Here is an 18,639-nt window from a genome sequence, read left to right as displayed (position 1 = left end):
ACCGCTGGACTAACATCTGGAATACTTATGAATGTAAAGTCCATTTTCCTTGATGAACATCTTGACGACTGAGAAAATCTGCTTTCCAGTTGTCATCCTGGAATTAACACTACCGATAAAATTACCTGGTGATGCTCAGGCCAACCTAGGAATCGATCAACCTTTTGCATGGCTATGCGCCCTCGAGTCCTTCTTATGTTCATGTATGCGTCATGCCGTTGCGTTATGTGACCGAACTTGAACAGTCTGAGACTGCAAAATGTGAACTGCCTGTGAAGAGCATTGTAACATGACCTGAGTTCCAGGACATTTATTGAGAGAACCTTTACCTGGTCTGAACACAGACCCTGACAATGTAGGCTACTGTTCCCCCAACAGCGGAGACTTTCGTCCGTTGTTAGAATTCCAGACTCCGAACCTCCTTTTTTAAGGGAGGTTTTGTCTTTGGAGCCACTAGATTTGCGATACTCTGGTTTTTGGAGCCAACTGCACTATCTGATGAATTCTAGATGAGGGCCAGACTACTGCGCGAGCAAATATAGTTGAAAAGGATGAGAGTGAAAATTCCGACTGGAATGCTGGGTAAGACTCCACCTTCCGTACTAACAAGGGAATGCACAAATGCACCAAGACTGTCCTGGTTTGAGCACTAGCTGTACTAGATGATGAATACTTTCCTAAACTAGGGCATTATACGACCATAAGGCATGCTGAAGACGTATTTGTGGAGACAACGCCTTGACTAGTTCGATTTAATACGGAATGATTATAACTTCCATGGATCTGAGATCAGCCATCATCACAGACATCCTTATATGAATACCCGCATCTCTGATGAGAGGCTAAACGGTAGTGCATGAAATTGATAATGGTTTTGCTGTACTGCAAACTTTAACTACGCTTGATGAGATCTCAAATTGGAATGCTTGAGATTCAGTGAGATTACGATTCCTGTGGTTCTATACCCACAATCAGTTACCGGAGCGGTTTCATCTTGAACTTGTAGTAAATGACATACCGATTGAGCCTTTTAAAATCAATATGGGTCTGACTGAGTTGTCTGGCTTTGGTACAACAAAAAGTTTGGAATAAAACTCTGACGTAATGTACTGGAACTGAATAGCAGCTGACAACACTGTCTTCTTGTCTGCTGACCCAGGTAAACAATCTACCCCATTTTGTAACCTTTGAACATGAAAATGTGAACCCACCAATCTGTGGATGTCTGAAACCACAGCAAAGGAAACGTTTGAAAACATGCTCTTCTAGCTGAAGATCAGATATGTGCTGGAAGGCCACCATGCCACTGAAAAGTAGCGATTCTCCTGTTTTGTAAGCTGGCTTTGTGTTTTGACGACAGTAAGGTTGTAGAATCCGTACTCTACACCGGCACTATGTCAGATAGTTACTCGAGCACACCCAGGAAAGGCCCGAGGTCGAAAAGATTTTAACGCTGGTGCTGCGTATTTTCTTGCAGGAACTGGTGCTGTCAATGGTAAGAAAACAGACTTTCCCCAAGCAGTTTAAGAATTTCAAATTTCTCCCAATAAAGACTAAGTAACATATTGCCAACCTAAGTCAACGCCTCTATTCCTAATTTTGATTCAGTCTCGGCTTGCCAAGACCGTAACTAAAGTGGCCGACGGCGACCATAACAGAAGTCGAAAACTCGAGACTTCGAGTCAATGCTGCAGGATATCTGTGTAGCTGGGGGTGTGCTCTGTGCTCCCTATATAGGTTACTTGTATGTCTAAATATCCGTGCAGCCCAGGTTAGAGTAGGAAACTCTTTTCGGATGTTTCCTTAGTTTTTGTAATCTCTAGGGGGAAAGGACCAACCTTTGGCGCTACTAGATAGTGCTCATCAATAAATTAATTAGTTACCGTTTTTCTTTCTATACAAAAGATGTCCTGTTATGAATTTATAGATAACAACTTATGACAAAAGAATAAATATAATTCTATTTTCTCTTTCTGTACAAAGTATCTCAATTTTATATTGTTAGTGCATTGAATTAAATAGTATGTATAAAATATAAATGAGTATAGTGAATAAATGAGTAAACAATAGAAAAAATTCCTGTAATTGGAATGAATTTATTTAATAGGCTAGTAGTTATGTCAAAATACGATCGTGTTTAAATATACCTTAATAACTGAGCGCGCTCTTAATAATTAATTAAAACATTATTTAAACATTCAGTACAGTTAATACATTTAACAAAATATGTTAAAAAGCATGGAGGAGACCGGTCTCCAATTATATATGAAGTGGTGACTTATCAAGCAAGTTTGTGCTCTGGGTGGACGTTTCTGAAATGTCCGCAAAGTCCGTTTTTAAAGTTCCCGGTTTTGTAAGTAACTTATGTTACAGGTGCAGAGTGCTAACGGTACTTCAGCATCGGGTAAGTTTTGTTTGAGCGCTTACGCGTCTTCACCCTGTCCGGGGCTGGGGAGTCCGTTTTTACTTGTATTCTTTGGTGCTGCTGATGTTTTTTCCTCGGAGCCGCGGTGTGTTACAGGCGCCCGTAACTCCGATCCTCGTGGTGTTCTCTCGCCGGCGTCTTTCAGGAGGTCAGGATCTCCGGGTCTTGGATGAGAAGGGGGGCGTGGACCAACGCGTTTCACTCAGCCAATAGTGCCGTGCTTCGTCAGGGACAATGTAGTGGCGTGTGCCTCGGGCTTCCTTATGTAGTGTTGAGTTTAGTGTGATTGGTTCATAGTAATTCCCTTTCTTGAATAAATCAGTTGGTCCTTCCAGTTTTGTTAAAACAGCTTCTTATTAAATGTCCTTTCATTGTTTTAATTAGTATTGTTGCTGACACATTTTCCTGTACGGTGCATTGTTAAAGAAAAACAAACATTGATATGGGGTAACTTAATTGTAGCAAAAACAGGCTTTTGATACATTTTTTGGGGGGTTTGTTGCTTCAGCTGAAACATAGTATCCAGTATGTCCCTATATAGTGTTACTTTTAATAGTATTGGAATGGTGTAGTGCTATTCTTCACAGGGGTGTTTGTAGTGAAATAATGTTATAATGGATACGTGCTTACCACTTATGCAACTAGTGGGAATGTAAAGAAAATCGCTTGTAATAATTCTTTGTTATATTTATTTTTCTAGCTGGCAAAACAGTGTTCGATATGTCTATATATGGTTTCTCGTAGGGCAGTATATATGGTTATATATATATATATATATTGTATATATATGGTTTCTCTAAGGCAGTATTTGGACTAATGTTTTGGGATGGTATGGTGATATTTTTACCACCTGTGGTTGAAATAGGTAAAATAATTTTTTTTAAATTATTTTATTTAAATGAGATGTGAGGGTTGATGTGCTACTTGATTTAGATATAGGTGCTAAAGGATTTCCACACTGTACACAGACTGTGCATAATTCTTTTTCCTTATTTTTCGTTATTCTATTCCAGGTGTTATTCCTTTTTAGCTTTATTTTCTTTTCTTGATTCTTTAGTTGTGAATTTTCCTTGGGTGGTTGGTCCTCATTCCACTTGTATCTCAAACAGGTTGCTCCAGGTTCCCATCAGGGTGTCGCTGTGTATTTTATTGCTGCACCTAGGGTTCATAAATGGTCCCCCATTTTATTACTTGCTAGGCCCACCGTATTTAACTTCCAAGTTCGGGATGGGATTGGGTGGTCTATGGATGGTATGGCAGTATTAATCCGCATGCTTACAACCCCAGTGGTGTGGGCAAATCCTGCTGGGTACTTGTGGTGCTGGTCAATCTCCCAAGAAGCTGCTGAGTTCGTAGTCGATATTAAGCCCCTTTGGTGCCAGGGTTCGCATATTGTATATCCACTTTGTTTCTTCTCTGGACATGGTTCTAATGTAATCTCCTGGCGAGTGCTATTGATATATTACTGGCATATAATTCCACACATTAAAAAATGGAGAACAAAAATTTGGAGGGTAAAATAGGGAAAGACCAAGATCCACTTCCACCTAGTGCTGAAGCTGCTGCCACTAGTCATGGCAGAGACGATTCAATGCCATCAACGTCGTCTGCCAAGGCTGATGCCCAATGTCATAGTAGAGAGCATGTAAAATCCAAAAAACAAAAGTACAGTAAAATGACCTAAAAATCTAAATTAAAAGCGTCTGAGGAGAAGCGTAAACTTGCCAATATGCCATTTACGACACGGAGTGGCAAGGAACAGCTGAGGCCCTGGCCTATGTTCATGGCTAGTGGTTCAGATTCACATGAGGATGGAAGCACTCATCCTTCCGCTAGAAAAATGAAAAGAGTTAAGCTGGCAAAAGCCCAGCAAAGAACTGTGCGTTCTTCTAAATCACAAATCCCCAAGAAGAGTCCAATTGTGTCGGTTGCGATGCCTGACCTTCCCAACACTAGACGGGAAGAGTTGGCTCCTTCCTCCATTTGCACACCCCCTGCAAGTGCTGGAAGGAGCACCCACAGTCCAGTTCCTGATAGTCAAATTGAAGATGTCACTGTTGAAGTACACCAGGATGTTGATATGGGTGTTGCTGGCGCTGAGGAGGAAATTGACAAGGAGGATTCTGATGGTGAGGTGGTTTGTTTAAGTCAGGCACCCGGGAAGACACCTGGGCCAGTATTTACTAAAATCCGAGTTTGGCCGATTTGTGTTTTTTTTCTGTTCCAATCCGGGAATTTACTAAGCACCAATCTCGGCAGTGTCTGGTCTATTCGTAATGGTTTGAATGACAACGTTCCGAAATACGAATGAATAGACCATCGGTCAAACGCGGCTGTTATTTCATAGAATACGGGAATTCACTATTCATTCGTATTTGGGTGTTAGTCTCTGAGTGCTCAAATGCAGTCGTATGTTTTTGCGATTCGTAAAAAGAAGCGGCAAAAAAATAGACCTGCTTTTTTCAGTCGTGTTTACATGTGTTGCAAATAAAAAATCACTCACACCTGAATTAGGATGCCTATAAAAGGATGTTAGGCCCATTTCAATACACCTACACTCAGAAATGGCAGCAGGACTGTTGGCCAGTGATCTTTTGTGTGCTGTGGGATTCCTCAGACTCAGACATCAGCCTGTAAGTAACCAGGGCCAAGAAACTGAACATGGTCAGCAGGTTGTACAGGTTCCGCGGAGGCTGCGCAGGCCTCGTTTTTTTAGGGGGCGTTTAAACTTGAACGCATTGTCCGATGATAAGGTCATACAGATGTTCCGTCTAAATCATAACAACATTTTCCGTCTGTATGACCTTGTCAAACTGGGCCTAGACCCTGAGACAGCACGCTCTCGCCTGTCTCAGGCCTGCACAAACTCCTGGCTTTGTTGCACTTTATGGCTTCTGGCAGCTTTCAGGCTGTGTCTGGGGATGTCATAGGAATCTCACAGCCCACATTTTCCAGAATCTTAACACAGGTGATGTATACCTAACGACCTCTTCTGTTTTGTGTTTGTTTTAATTTCTCGGCCAGTTCTGTCCTAAAATCTCATGTTTATTGTTCTTTAAAATATACACACAGGTGTTGGCTGTTTTGCAGCCCCACATCGAGGCCTCAATCTGCTTCCCTACCCAGGAGTCTCAGTGGCATGCCGTCAGGGTAGATTTCTATGAGCTGGCTGACATGCCCAATGTGCTTGGAGCCATAGATTGCACACACATTCAGCTGAGACCACCTAGGGGCAGGCAGCACATATATACAAACTTCCATTTCGAACACTCCACAAATGTGCAGGTGGTTTGTGATGCAAATCTCAAAATAATGAGTGTTGTTGCTGGTTACCCTGGGGGCTGCCATGACTTCTTCATCCTCAGTCAGTCATCCCTCTTTGATAAGTTTGAGGACGGACAAATGCCAGATGGATGGCTGCTGGGTATGTAATTTGATATGTGTAGGCCTGCGTATACTTTGTCCAAATACAGGGGCAGATGTATTAACCTGTAGAAGGCATAAGGAAGTGAGAAACCAGTGATCTGTGCAAGGTGATAAAGGCACCAGCCAATCAGCTCCAATATGTAAATGAACATTTAGGAACAGATTGTCTGCTGCCTTTATTACCTTGCACATATCACTGGTTTTTCACTTACTTATGCCTTCTACAGGTTAATACATCTGCCCCACAGTGTGTTACTTATGTGTTGCTGTATCTTAACATGAATCACGTTACTATGTCTTTTAGGTGATGGAGGATATGGCTGTTTCTCTTGGCTTCTAACTCCATTGTCCCGACCTGATACCCCTGCTGAACATAATTACAATCATGCACATAAGTCCATGCGGAATGTGATAGAAAGATGTTTTGGTGTGCTGAAATCTAGGTTTCGGTGTCTGGATAAGTCTGGTGGCCTTTTGTTGTATAGTCCCTCCAAGGTGACTCAAATTGTGTTCTGCTGCTGCTTTCTTCATAACATGTGTTTGCAACAACATCTGCCACATGTTGAGGAGGAGGAAGAAAGCAGCCAGCAAGCAGAGGAATTAGAGACATCTGGTGATACTTGGTGTACTGATGTAGGGAGGCAGGTTAGGCAAGAGATCATCAATCGCTATTTCTAAGGTAAGCTTGGTTTGCTTATTTCATTTGTTGTGTAATCATAAATAGATGTTTTGCCTTTTTTCCCAAAAACCATTACTCAGAATGTGTCTGTCTCCTTGACACATACAAACATACCATCGCTATATGAAAAACAAATGTCGCATGTGTATTGTGTGTATTTTTATTCTAAAAACAACAGATTATGAGTGGCATGCATTAAGTCTGGATAAGTGATCGTAAACTTGCAGTGCTAATTTCTTACAAGCCCACATCATCCATTTAGTATTTCACTTTATCATTGTGTGTAACGTCCTAATGCACAGGTTCACAAACTCGGCCCTCAGGACCACACACAGTGCATGTTTTTCACGTAACCCAGTAGAAGCACAGGTGTTTGAATTACTCACAGACATATGTTAAAAGGTTCACAGGTGGAGCTAATTATGTCACTTGTGATTCTGTGAGGAGACCTGCAAAACATGCACTGTGTGGGTTCCTGAGGGCCGAGTTTGAGAACCTGTGTTCCCAAAAAACACTCCTCAACATATAATATGTTAGCCTTGAGGAATACATGTGTCCCTATGTGTGATGCACCATCATATTTAAGACACACAAACTTACTGTAATCAGGAATAATTTATTTCCTAATGTTTGATGCTGTAAACTTGATGATGTGTAAGTAAATACAGTTTGCCACACATATACATTATTATACACATTTTTTGTTTTTTGTTGTAAAAGTACATATGTTTGTTTCAGCATCATGTGTAAAAACATTCTTACTAATTTTTAACACACACAAACATGTCCCAACAATACTGACATTCATTTGGACAATGTTTTTCAAATAAAACAAAGCCAACATATTACAAGCTTTTTACGCAACTCAATTGTGTTCTTCTTGTAATGTTGTATAGATAAGAAAGCTAAGATATGTATCAATAACATTGTAATTTGGATTGTCTGCAGGAAAAGAGAATGATTGGAATCTAGAAAAAGTAATGATTAGAAAAAAATCAAGTGGTCAGTTTACTTCCTGCTAACATGTATGTGTGGCTCCATCAACATTTCCCTCCTCCAATACCCCAAAAAAATGGTAATGAATAAATGTGCGTACAAATTTTATGTTTTTGTTTGTACCACTTATAATTAATGATGATGAAAAAAGTGTCAAGGAGCTGTTATATTTTTTTTGCAAAAAAAAACACTTGCTAACTATTTTGAGTTACTTATCACAAATGTCTAACTTGTTTTTTTTCACGTTTTTTTGGGTGGCTGCTTGTCCTGCCCTTTGCCTTTAGCACTGTCATGTTGTCGTGCTCTGGTGGAGCGTCTTGGTGGTGATGAGACTGGCGTGATATTTGGAGTAGTCGTACCAGAACTGCTGCTTGTTTGCTGTTGGTGCATGCATCTGAGTGTTTCATTCAGGTTAGTGAGGGTGGCATTGAGTTCACGTGTAGCAGCATTTTGATTGTCTACTATTCGGAATAAACTTTCATTAATCTTTTGATTGTTTTGAAAAATGCTCTCATAACTTTGCTGTTGTCTGTTTTGTTCTTCCATTATGCGCTGTAAGTTGCCCATGACCTGTGTAATGTCTGTACGCATGAGTTCCATGGTATTGCCTATTCTGGTTGTTTGTTCATTTTGTCTACTCAGATTTCTTGATATTCTTCTGAGGTGAGATGGTAGGCTTGCAAACATTTGTGTTTGCTTACGCAGGCAATCTTCATTAGTGGCCTGCTGTCTAGCCCAAATAGTCCAAAACACCTGATCAGGGCGTTGTGTTCCTGGTGTTGTTGGGCTGTGTTGTGGTGGTGGTGTGCTTTGCTGTGGTGGTGTACTCACAGGTGCTGGGGGGCTCATTCCTTGCATTAATGGCTGCATTTCTAAGATGTTTGCCTCCTCCATGTCACTGTGTTGGTGTTGTTGCGGAGGGATGCTGTTCCCAGGACTCGAAGCTGAAATGTTAAACAAATCTCCGTTAGCTATCCATATGTTTGTGAAATGTAAACAAATCACTACACATGGAACACATGTCATTCACTGTTGCTTTCAACTATTCTGGCTAGCAACATCATCACTCATAGCTTAAATACATACATATGCCTGTTTGAGGCAAATGTGCCTGGTTACTTAATTGTGAAAGCAAACACTTTAGTTTTATTGTAGCTCACACATACTCCACCATAAAAAAACATTGGAATACATAATGTGTTACCTTATAGCTTTGTTCAAACAAACATAGTAATGTTTTTATATGTATTTTGCAATGTTACCTCAAGCACACATGTGAAATTTGGAAAAACAACCTTACTTTTTGCAAACAAACCAACATGCTTTTTTGTTGCAGCATCTTACACACAATGTCATACTGTATGGCTCAAGTGGACATACATATCTTTACTGTATGTGGACAAGGCCATTTAGCTTGGATTCCATTTCAGCTTTTACTTACTGCGGTAAGTATTTTAGTTTTTGATGTGTTTTGACTTAATGCGGTTATGAATGATTTTGATTATGTTCTGACATTTTACACATTTTTTTCAGTTTGATACTCACAATCAAGATGAGGGGAGTGTGGATGACGTCTTGGAGGTGTGTCCAAAATTTGGAGTGGGGGTACAGAACATACGGGCGATAATCTTCGTGGCGGGGTAGCCTGCTGTGTTTATGCCGGGACATACGACCTTGCTTTCTTTTCGGCCACAGGTTTTTTGTGGTGATGTCTTACAGAAGTGCCACTTCTGCTGCTCCATACTTCTTTTGATGGACCTTTTAATGAAAGTGCAATTTTGTTATGGCCATTCCTTTACAAGCATACCCTATACTACAATGGACACTTTACCTGCTTCCGCAGCGTCATCATCATCAGATGTGATAGGAGTTACTGGCCGACGAGTAGTACTGCTTTTTTCAAACACTGTATAAAATTAAATTTAAAAAAAAAAATCATGCTATTGTGTATACATCCACCCATTATGCTTATAAACATATATTCTTTTAGAAATGCTTGGTTTTTATTTTAAACAAACATAAGGACCAGAAATAAAAAATAAAATAAAAAACATTGACCAAAACACATATGCACTATGGCAACATCAATACAGGAAAACATGTACAGGACACTGACATAGGCCACAAGTTCAAGAAAAAGAAAAAAAAAACACACACAACTTCATTTTGTATTGAAAGGAAAAATATTACAGATGCAATATATAAATTGCTCTGTGATGTGGCACTCCAAAGACACATTACCACTATATGAGCAAAAACAAAATGCAGCAATTTATATAAAAATTACACTGCAGTGTGGTGCCACGGTACAAATACAAGCAAAAAAAAAAATATTGTTTCTCTGACGTCCTAGTGGATGCTGGGAACTAAAGAAAGCTTTTAGGTCACCTGGTGTGCACTGGCTCCTCCCACTATGACCCTCCTCCAAGCCTCAGTTAGATTTTGTGCCCGGCCGAGGTTGGATGCACACTAGGGGCTCTCCTGAGCTTCTAAAAAGAAAGTATATAATTAGGTTTTTTATTTTACAGTGAGACCTGCTGGCAACAGGCTCACTGCAGCGAGGGACTAAGGGGAGAAGAAGCGAACCTACCTGCTTGCAGCTAGCTTGGGCTTCTTAGGCTACTGGACACCATTAGCTCCAGAGGGATCGACCGCATGGAACTGGCCTTGGTGTTCGCTCCCGGAGCCGCGCCGCCGTCCCCCTTACAGAGGCAGAAGCAAGAAGAGGTCCGGAAAATCGGCGGCAGAAGACATCAGTCTTCACCAAGGTAGCGCACAGCACTGCAGCTGTGCGCCATTGCTCCTCATACACACTTCACACTCCGGTCACTGAGGGTGCAGGGCGCTAGGGGGGGGCGCCCTGAGCAGCAATAAAAACACCTTGGCTGGCAAAAATACCACAATATATAGCCCTAGAGGCTATATATGTGATAATTACCCCTGCCAGAATCCATAAAAAAGCGGGAGAATAGTCCGCGAAAAAGGGGCGGAGCTATCTCCTTCAGCACACTGGCGCCATTTCTCCCTCACAGCTCCGCTGGAAGGAAGCTCCCTGGCTCTCCCCTGCAGTCTACACTACAGAAAAGGGTAAAAAAAGAGAGGGGGGGCACTAAATTTAGGCGCAGTATATATAACAGCAGCTATAGGGGACATAATTCAGTTAGTCCCTGCATTATATAGCGCTCTGGTGTGTGCTGGCATACTCTCACTCTGTCTCCCCAAAGGGCTTTGGTGGGTCCTGTCCTCTGTTAGAGCATTCCCTGTGTGTGTGCGGTGTGTCGGTACGGCTGTGTCGACATGTTTGATGAGGATAATGATGTGGAGGCGGAGCAGATGCCTATAGAAGGGATGTCACCCCCTGCGGGGCAGACACCTGAGTGGATGGACTTATGGAAGGAATTGCGTGCACGTGTCGACTCCTTACACAAAAAAATTTGACGACATGCCAAATGCGGGACAGCCGGCTACTCAGCTCGTGCCTGTCCAGGCGTCTCAAAGGCCATCGGGGGCTCTAAAACGCCCGCTACCTCAGATGGCAGACGCAGATGTCGACACGGATACTGACACCAGTGTCGACGACGATGAGTCTAGTCTAATGTCCACTAAGGCCATTCGTTGCATGATTGAAGCAATGAAAGAGGTGTTACAAATTTCTGATATAAACCCAGGTACCACTAAAAAGGGTATTATGTTTGGGGAGAAAAAACTACCCGTAGTTTTTCCCCCGTCAGAAGAATTAAATGAAGTGTGTGAAGAAGCGTGGGCTTTCCCTGATAAAAGATTGGTAATCTCTAAGAAGTTACTAATGGCGTTCCCTTTCCCGCCAGAGGATAGGTCACGTTGGGAGACACCCCCTAGGGTGGATAAAGCGCTCACACGTTTGTCTAAAAAGGTGGCACTACCGTCTCCGGATACGGCCGCCCTCAAGGAACCTGCTGATAGAAAGCAGGAGGCGATCCTGAAGTCTGTATATACACACTCAGGCATTATACTTAGACCAGCTATTGCGTCAGCATGGATGTGCAGTGCTGCCGCTGCGTGGTCAGATTCCCTGTCAGAAAATATTGACACCCTAGACAGGGACACTATTCTGCTAACCATAGAGCATATAAAAGACTCAGTCTTATACATGAGAGATGCACAGAGGGAGATCTGCCGGCTGGCATCTAAAATAAGTGCATTGTCCATTTCTGCTAGGAGAGGCTTATGGACTCGCCAGTGGACAGGGGATGCAGATTCAAAAAGGCACATGGAAGTTTTGCCTTATAAGGGTGAGGAGTTATTCGGGGATGGTCTCTCGGACCTAGTTTCCACAGCAACTGCTGGGAAGTCAGCATTTTTACCCCATGTTCCCTCACAGCCTAAAAAGGCGCCGTTTTATCAGGTACAGTCCTTTCGGACTCAGAAAAACAGGCGTGGAAAAGGCGGGTCCTTTCTGTCCAGAGGCAGAGGTAGGGGAAAAAGGCTGCAACAAACAGCAGGTTCCCAGGAGCAAAAGTCCTCCCCCGCTTCTTCCAAGTCCGCCGCATGACGGTGGGGCTCCACAGGCGGAGCCAGGTACGGTGGGGGGCCGCCTCAAAAATTTCAGCAATCAGTGGGCTCGCTCACAGGTGGATCCCTGGATCCTGCAAATAGTATCTCAAGGGTACAAACTGGAATTCGAGGCGTCTCCGCCCCACCAGTTCCTAAAATCTGCCTTGCCGACAACTCCCTCAGGCAGGGAGGCTGTGCTAGAGGCAATTCACAAGCTGTATTCCCAGCAGGTGATAGTCAAGGTGCCCCTACTTCAACAAGGACGGGGTTACTATTCCACACTGTTTGTGGTACCGAAACCGGACGGTTCGGTGAGACCCATTTTAAATTTGAAATCCTTGAACACATACATAAAAAAATTCAAGTTCAAGATGGAATCGCTCAGGGCGGTTATTGCAAGCCTGGACGAGGGGGATTACATGGTATCCCTGGACATCAAGGATGCTTACCTGCATGTCCCCATTTACTATCCTCACCAGGAGTACCTCAGATTTGTGGTACAGGATTGCCATTACCAATTCCAGACGCTGCCGTTTGGACTCTCCACGGCACCGAGGGTGTTTACCAAGGTAATGGCGGAAATGATGATACTCCTTCGAAGAAAGGGAGTTTTAATTATCCCGTACTTGGACGATCTCCTAATAAAGGCGAGGTCCAAGGAGCAGTTGTTGGTGGGAGTAGCACTGTCTCAGGAGGTGCTACACCAGCACGGTTGGATTCTGAATATTCCAAAATCACAGCTGGTTCCGACGACACGTCTACTGTTCCTGGGTATGATTCTGGATACAGTCCAGAAAAAAGTGTTTCTCCCGGAGGAGAAAGCCAAGGAGCTGTCATCTCTAGTCAGAGACCTCCTGAAACCAAAACAGGTTTCGGTGCATCACTGCACGCGGGTCCTGGGAAAGATGATGGCTTCTTACGAAGCAATTCCTTTCGGCAGGTTCCATGCAAGGACCTTTCAGTGGGACCTGTTGGACCAATGGTCCGGATCGCATCTTCAGATGCATCGCCTAATAACCCTGTCTCCAAGAACCAGGGTGTCTCTGCTGTGGTGGCTGCAGAGTGCTCATCTTCTAGAGGGCCGCAGATTCGGCATACAGGACTGGGTCCTGGTGACCACGGATGCCAGCCTTCGAGGCTGGGGGGCAGTCACACAGGGAAGAAACTTCCAAGGACTATGGTCGAGTCAGGAGACTTCCCTACACATAAATATTCTGGAACTAAGGGCCATTTACAATGCCCTAAGTCAGGCAAAATCCCTGCTTCTACACCAGCCGGTACTGATCCAGTCAGACAACATCACGGCAGTCACCCATGTAAATCAACAGGGCGGCACAAGAAGCAGGATGGCAATGGCAGAAGCCACAAGGATTCTCCGATGGGCGGAAAATCACGTACTAGCACTGTCAGCAGTGTTCATTCCGGGAGTGGACAACTGGGAAGCAGACTTTCTCAGCAGGCACGACCTCCACCCGGGAGAGTGGGGACTTCATCCAGAAGTCTTCACGCTGATTGTAAATCGATGGGAACGGCCACAGGTGAACATGATGGCGTCCCGCCTAAACAAAAAACTAGAGAGATATTGCGCCAGGTCAAGGGACCCTCAGGCGATAGCTGTGGACGCTCTAGTGACACCGTGGGTGTACCAGTCAGTTTATGTGTTCCCTCCTCTGCCTCTCATACCAAGGGTACTGAGAATAATAAGAAAACGAGGAGTAAGAACAATACTCGTGGTTCCGGATTGGCCAAGACAAGCGTGGTACCCGGAACTTCAAGAGATGATCTCAGAGGACCCATGGCCTCTGCCGCTCAGACAGGACCTGCTGCAGCAGGGGCCCTGTCTGTTTCAAGACTTACCGCGGCTGCGTTTGACGGCATGGCGGTTGAACGCCGGATCCTGAAGGAAAAGGGCATTCCGGAGGAAGTCATTCCTACGCTGATTAAAGCCAGGAAAGATGTAACTGTAAAGCATTATCACCGCATATGGCGGAAATATGTTGCTTGGTGTGAGGCCAAAAAGGTCCCAACAGAGGAATTTCAACTAGGTCGATTTCTGCATTTCCTACAAGCAGGAGTGACTATGGGCCTGAAATTAGGCTCCATTAAGGTACAGATCTCGGCTCTGTCGATTTTCTTCCAGAAAAAAATAGCTTCACTACCTGAAGTTCAGACGTTTGTGAAAGGAGTGCTGCATATTCAGCCCCCGTTTGTGCCTCCAGTGGCACCTTGGGATCTCAACGTGGTGTTGAGTTTCTTAAAATCACATTGGTTTGAGCTACTTAAAACCGTGGATCTAAAATATCTCACGTGGAAAGTGGTCATGTTATTGGCCTTGGCTTCAGCCAGGCGTGTGTCAGAATTGGCAGCTTTGTCATGTAAAAGCCCTTATCTGATTTTCCATATGGATAGGGCGGAATTGAGGACTCGTCCCCAGTTTCTCCCTAAGGTGGTATCAGCTTTTCACTTGAACCAACCTATTGTGGTGCCTGCGGCTACTAGGGACTTGGAGGATTCCAAGTTACTGGACGTAGTCAGGGCCTTGAAAATTTATGTTTCCAGGACGGCTAGAGTCAGGAAAACTGACTCGCTATTTATACTGTATGCACCCAACAAGCTGGGTGCTCCTGCTTCTAAGCAGACTATTGCTCGCTGGATTTGTAGCACAATTCAGCTGGCGCATTCTGCGGCTGGACTGCCGCATCCTAAATCAGTAAAAGCCCATTCCACAAGGAAGTTGGGCTCATCATGGGCGGCTGCCCGAGGGGTCTCGGCTTTACAACTTTTCCGAGCTGCTACTTGGTCAGGGGCAAACACGTTTGCAAAATTCTACAAATTTGATACCCTGGCTGAGGAGGACCTTGAGTTCTCTCATTCGGTGCTGCAGAGTCATCCGCACTCTCCCGCCCGTTTGGGAGCTTTGGTATAATCCCCATGGTCCTTTCGGAGTTCCCAGCATCCACTAGGACGTCAGAGAAAATAAGATTTTACTCACCGGTAAATCTATTTCTCGTAGTCCATAGTGGATGCTGGGCGCCCGTCCCAAGTGCGGATTGTCTGCAATACTTGTACATAGTTATTGTTAACTAAAGGGTTATTGTTGAGCCATCTGTTGAGAGGCTCAGTTGTTTTCATACTGTTAAACTGGGTATAGTATCACAAGTTATACGGTGTGATTGGTGTGGCTGGTAAGAGTCTTACCCGGGATTCAAAATCCTTCCTTATTATGTCAGCTCGTCCGGGCACAGTGTCCTAACTGAGGCTTGGAGGAGGGTCATAGTGGGAGGAGCCAGTGCACACCAGGTGACCTAAAAGCTTTCTTTAGTTGTGCCCAGTCTCCTGCGGAGCCGCTATTCCCCATGGTCCTTTCGGATTTCCCAGCATCCACTACGGACTACGAGAAATAGATTTACCGGTGAGTAAAATCTTATTTTTTTAAAATAAATAATTAACATTATCTAAAGATGACATTACACATGTAAGTGGTTTCCAAACCACTTTCCAGTACTCCAGCCTCTAACATGCCAACCACTGTTTTTAAAACATTGCACATGGATCACTTAAATATAAAACATAGTCACAATTTTTTTTTTTTTTTTAAAAACGCCCAAAAGGAAACCATTATTGCAGGACAATTCAGAGACACACCAAGTCCAAACTACACATGCAAAATATCTGTCTGAAAAACACATGACATACAATAAAGTAAGATGTTACAATGGCTTTTGTATAAAACATTAACTAAAGCAATGTATTTGCTGACACACACTTGAAGATGGGAGTAATATGCAACGTCACATGACACACATTTAAAAAAAAAAAAAAACAGAATGTAAATGCAAATACACATGCTCACCATTCTTCCTGGGCCTATCTGAATCCCGGACATGGGTTGCAGAGACAACTTCTGGAGGGATTACACTCCGCATGGGCTCCTCATACTCCAGATAACTTGCAATATAGGGCTGGCCACCGGTTTTCCGAGCCGACTTGGCCTCCTTGGCCATTTTGGACTTGACACGTCGCTTTATGTCATAGTACCGTTTGCGGCACGTGTCCTCCGTCCGCTTGACCACCCCCTCACTATTGACAGCAACAACTTTCGCACACAACACCGTCTTCCTCCGTGTTGGCACCTTGGCGGACTCAGGGCCAAATAGCTGCCTCTGATGCTTCATAAGCTCACGCACCAATGCCACATTTTCAGCAAAACTAAACTTTACATTCCGCCCAGTCTTAGTAGTGGTGCGTGGCTGCGGAGCACTCGGACTGTCACTATCACTTGACGCTGCTTCAGCAACCTCACCCACCTCCTCCACCTCACTAACCTCACTAACACTCACCTCCTCCACCTGACCAACCTCCTCCCCCTCACTCACACCCTCCACCTCTGAGTCACACATAATTGTGTGTCTAAACAGTTAACACAGGAAAAAAAAAGACAAACAACACACTCCTCCACTACCACTACACAACTCATACACCCACACACACAAACACGGACAAGGGACTATAAAGAACAATAACTTGGACTAAAAATGAGACAAAACCACAAAATACAAGACAACAAGAATGACAAGACAACTTCCAAACACAATCCCACACTCAGAAATCGCTACCAACACTCCTCACCAAACAACAAATTCACCTACCTCCACAGCACAACCTCCCTCCTCCTCACCACTAACTAAACCCACGAGGTGCGGACGGTTTGGGGCGTATTTATATGGTTGCGCACAGACACTCCTACCATCTGAAACACAACCAATCACGAACGGGGATGAAAATCGAAACAAAGTGAAAATGCGGCCGCGGGAAAAAAAAAACCCTGCTGCATTTAACTCAGGAAAAAAAACAGCAAATACAACAAAAACACGTACGCAAACGACAATGACGGCCGTAAATGTGCCAAAAAAAACGACTGGCATCGACATCGGAAAACACGACAACCATAAAGTCGACTGCTTCGTAACTTTGCGTATATGGATTCAAAAAGTTGCATGAAAATGCACCCGATACAAAACAAGTTTAAACACTACACAAACCGACTCAAACACGAATATTAGTAAATATTGCCCCTGTTGTCCGTGGGATGAATATGGCCATTGACATGCCTGGTCAAAATACAAAAAAAATCACCTCTTCAGTGTGGAATTATTTTAACAGAAATGTGGACAGGTGTCCACATTTCAAGTGTGGTGTCAAGCCGTGTGTTGCCTTTGTCAAGCTGTAATAAGTAGGGGTTAGGACGTTAACCACCTAGGAACATACTCTCTTATACGTCACCTGGAGCGCATTCATCAGAAGTCATTGACAAGTTCAAAAACTTTGGGTGACAGCGGAAGCAGTCCACTGACAACTAAATCCCTTCTTCCTCTTGTACCCAAGCTCCCAGTGCAAACCACACCACCAACTCCCTCAGTGTCAATTTCCTCCTTAGACAAGAACGCCAATAGTCCTGCAGGCCATGTCACTGGCAAGTCTGACGAGTCCTCTCCTGACTGGGATTCCTCTGATGGATCCTTGAGTGTAACGCCTACTGCTGTTGGCGCTGCTGTTGTTGCTGCTGGGAGTCGATCGTCATCCCAGAGGGGAAGTCGGAAGACCACTTGTATTACTTCCAGTAAGCAATTGATTGTCCAACAGTCCTTTGCGAGGAAGATGAAATATCACAGCAGTCATCCTGTTGCAAAGCGGATAACTCAGGCCTTGGCAGCTGTGTTGCTGTTAGACGTGCGTCCGGTATCCGCCGTTAGTTCACAGGAACTTAGAAAATTTCTTGAGGTAGTGTGCCATCTAGGTTCCACTTCTCTAGGCAGGCGATACCGAGAATGTACACAGACGTCAGAAAAAGACTCACCAGTGTCCTAAAAAATGCAGTTGTACCCAATGTCCACTTAACCACGGACAAGTGGAGCAGGGGAGACTCAGGACTATATGACTGTGACAGCCCACTGGGTAGATGTATTGCCTCCCGCAGCAACAACAGCAGTGGCGGCACCAGTAGCAGCATCTCGCAAACGCAAACTCGTTCCTAGGCAGGCTACGCTTTGTATCACCGCTTTCCATAAGAGGCACACAGCTGACAACCTCTTACGGAAACTGAGGAACATTATCGCAGATTGGCTTACCCCAATTGGACTCTCCTGGGGATTTGTGACATCGGACAACGCCACCAATATTGTGCGTGCATTACATGTGGGCAAATTCCAGCACGTCCCATGTTTTGCACATACAATGAATTTGGTGGTGCAGAATTTTTTTTAAAAATGACAGGGGCGTGCAAGAGATGCTGTCGGTGGCCCGAAGAATTGCGGGCCACTTTCGGCATTCAGCCACAGCGTGCCGGAGACTGGAGCACCAGCAAACGCTCCTGAACACGCCCCATCAGCTGAAGCAAGAGGTGGTAACGAGGTGGAATTCAACCCTCTATATGCTTCAGAGGATGGAGGAGCAGCAAAAGGCCATTCAAGCCTATACATCTGCCTACGATATAGGCAAAGGAGGGGGAATGCACCTGACTAAAGCACAGAGGAGAATGATTTCAACGTTGTACAAGGTTCTGCAACCCTTTGAACTTGCC

This window comes from Pseudophryne corroboree, chromosome 11 (assembly GCF_028390025.1).
Source record: "Pseudophryne corroboree isolate aPseCor3 chromosome 11, aPseCor3.hap2, whole genome shotgun sequence".
In the NCBI taxonomy this organism is placed as follows: domain Eukaryota; kingdom Metazoa; phylum Chordata; class Amphibia; order Anura; family Myobatrachidae; genus Pseudophryne; species Pseudophryne corroboree.
Note: the sequence above shows the minus strand (reverse complement) of the source record.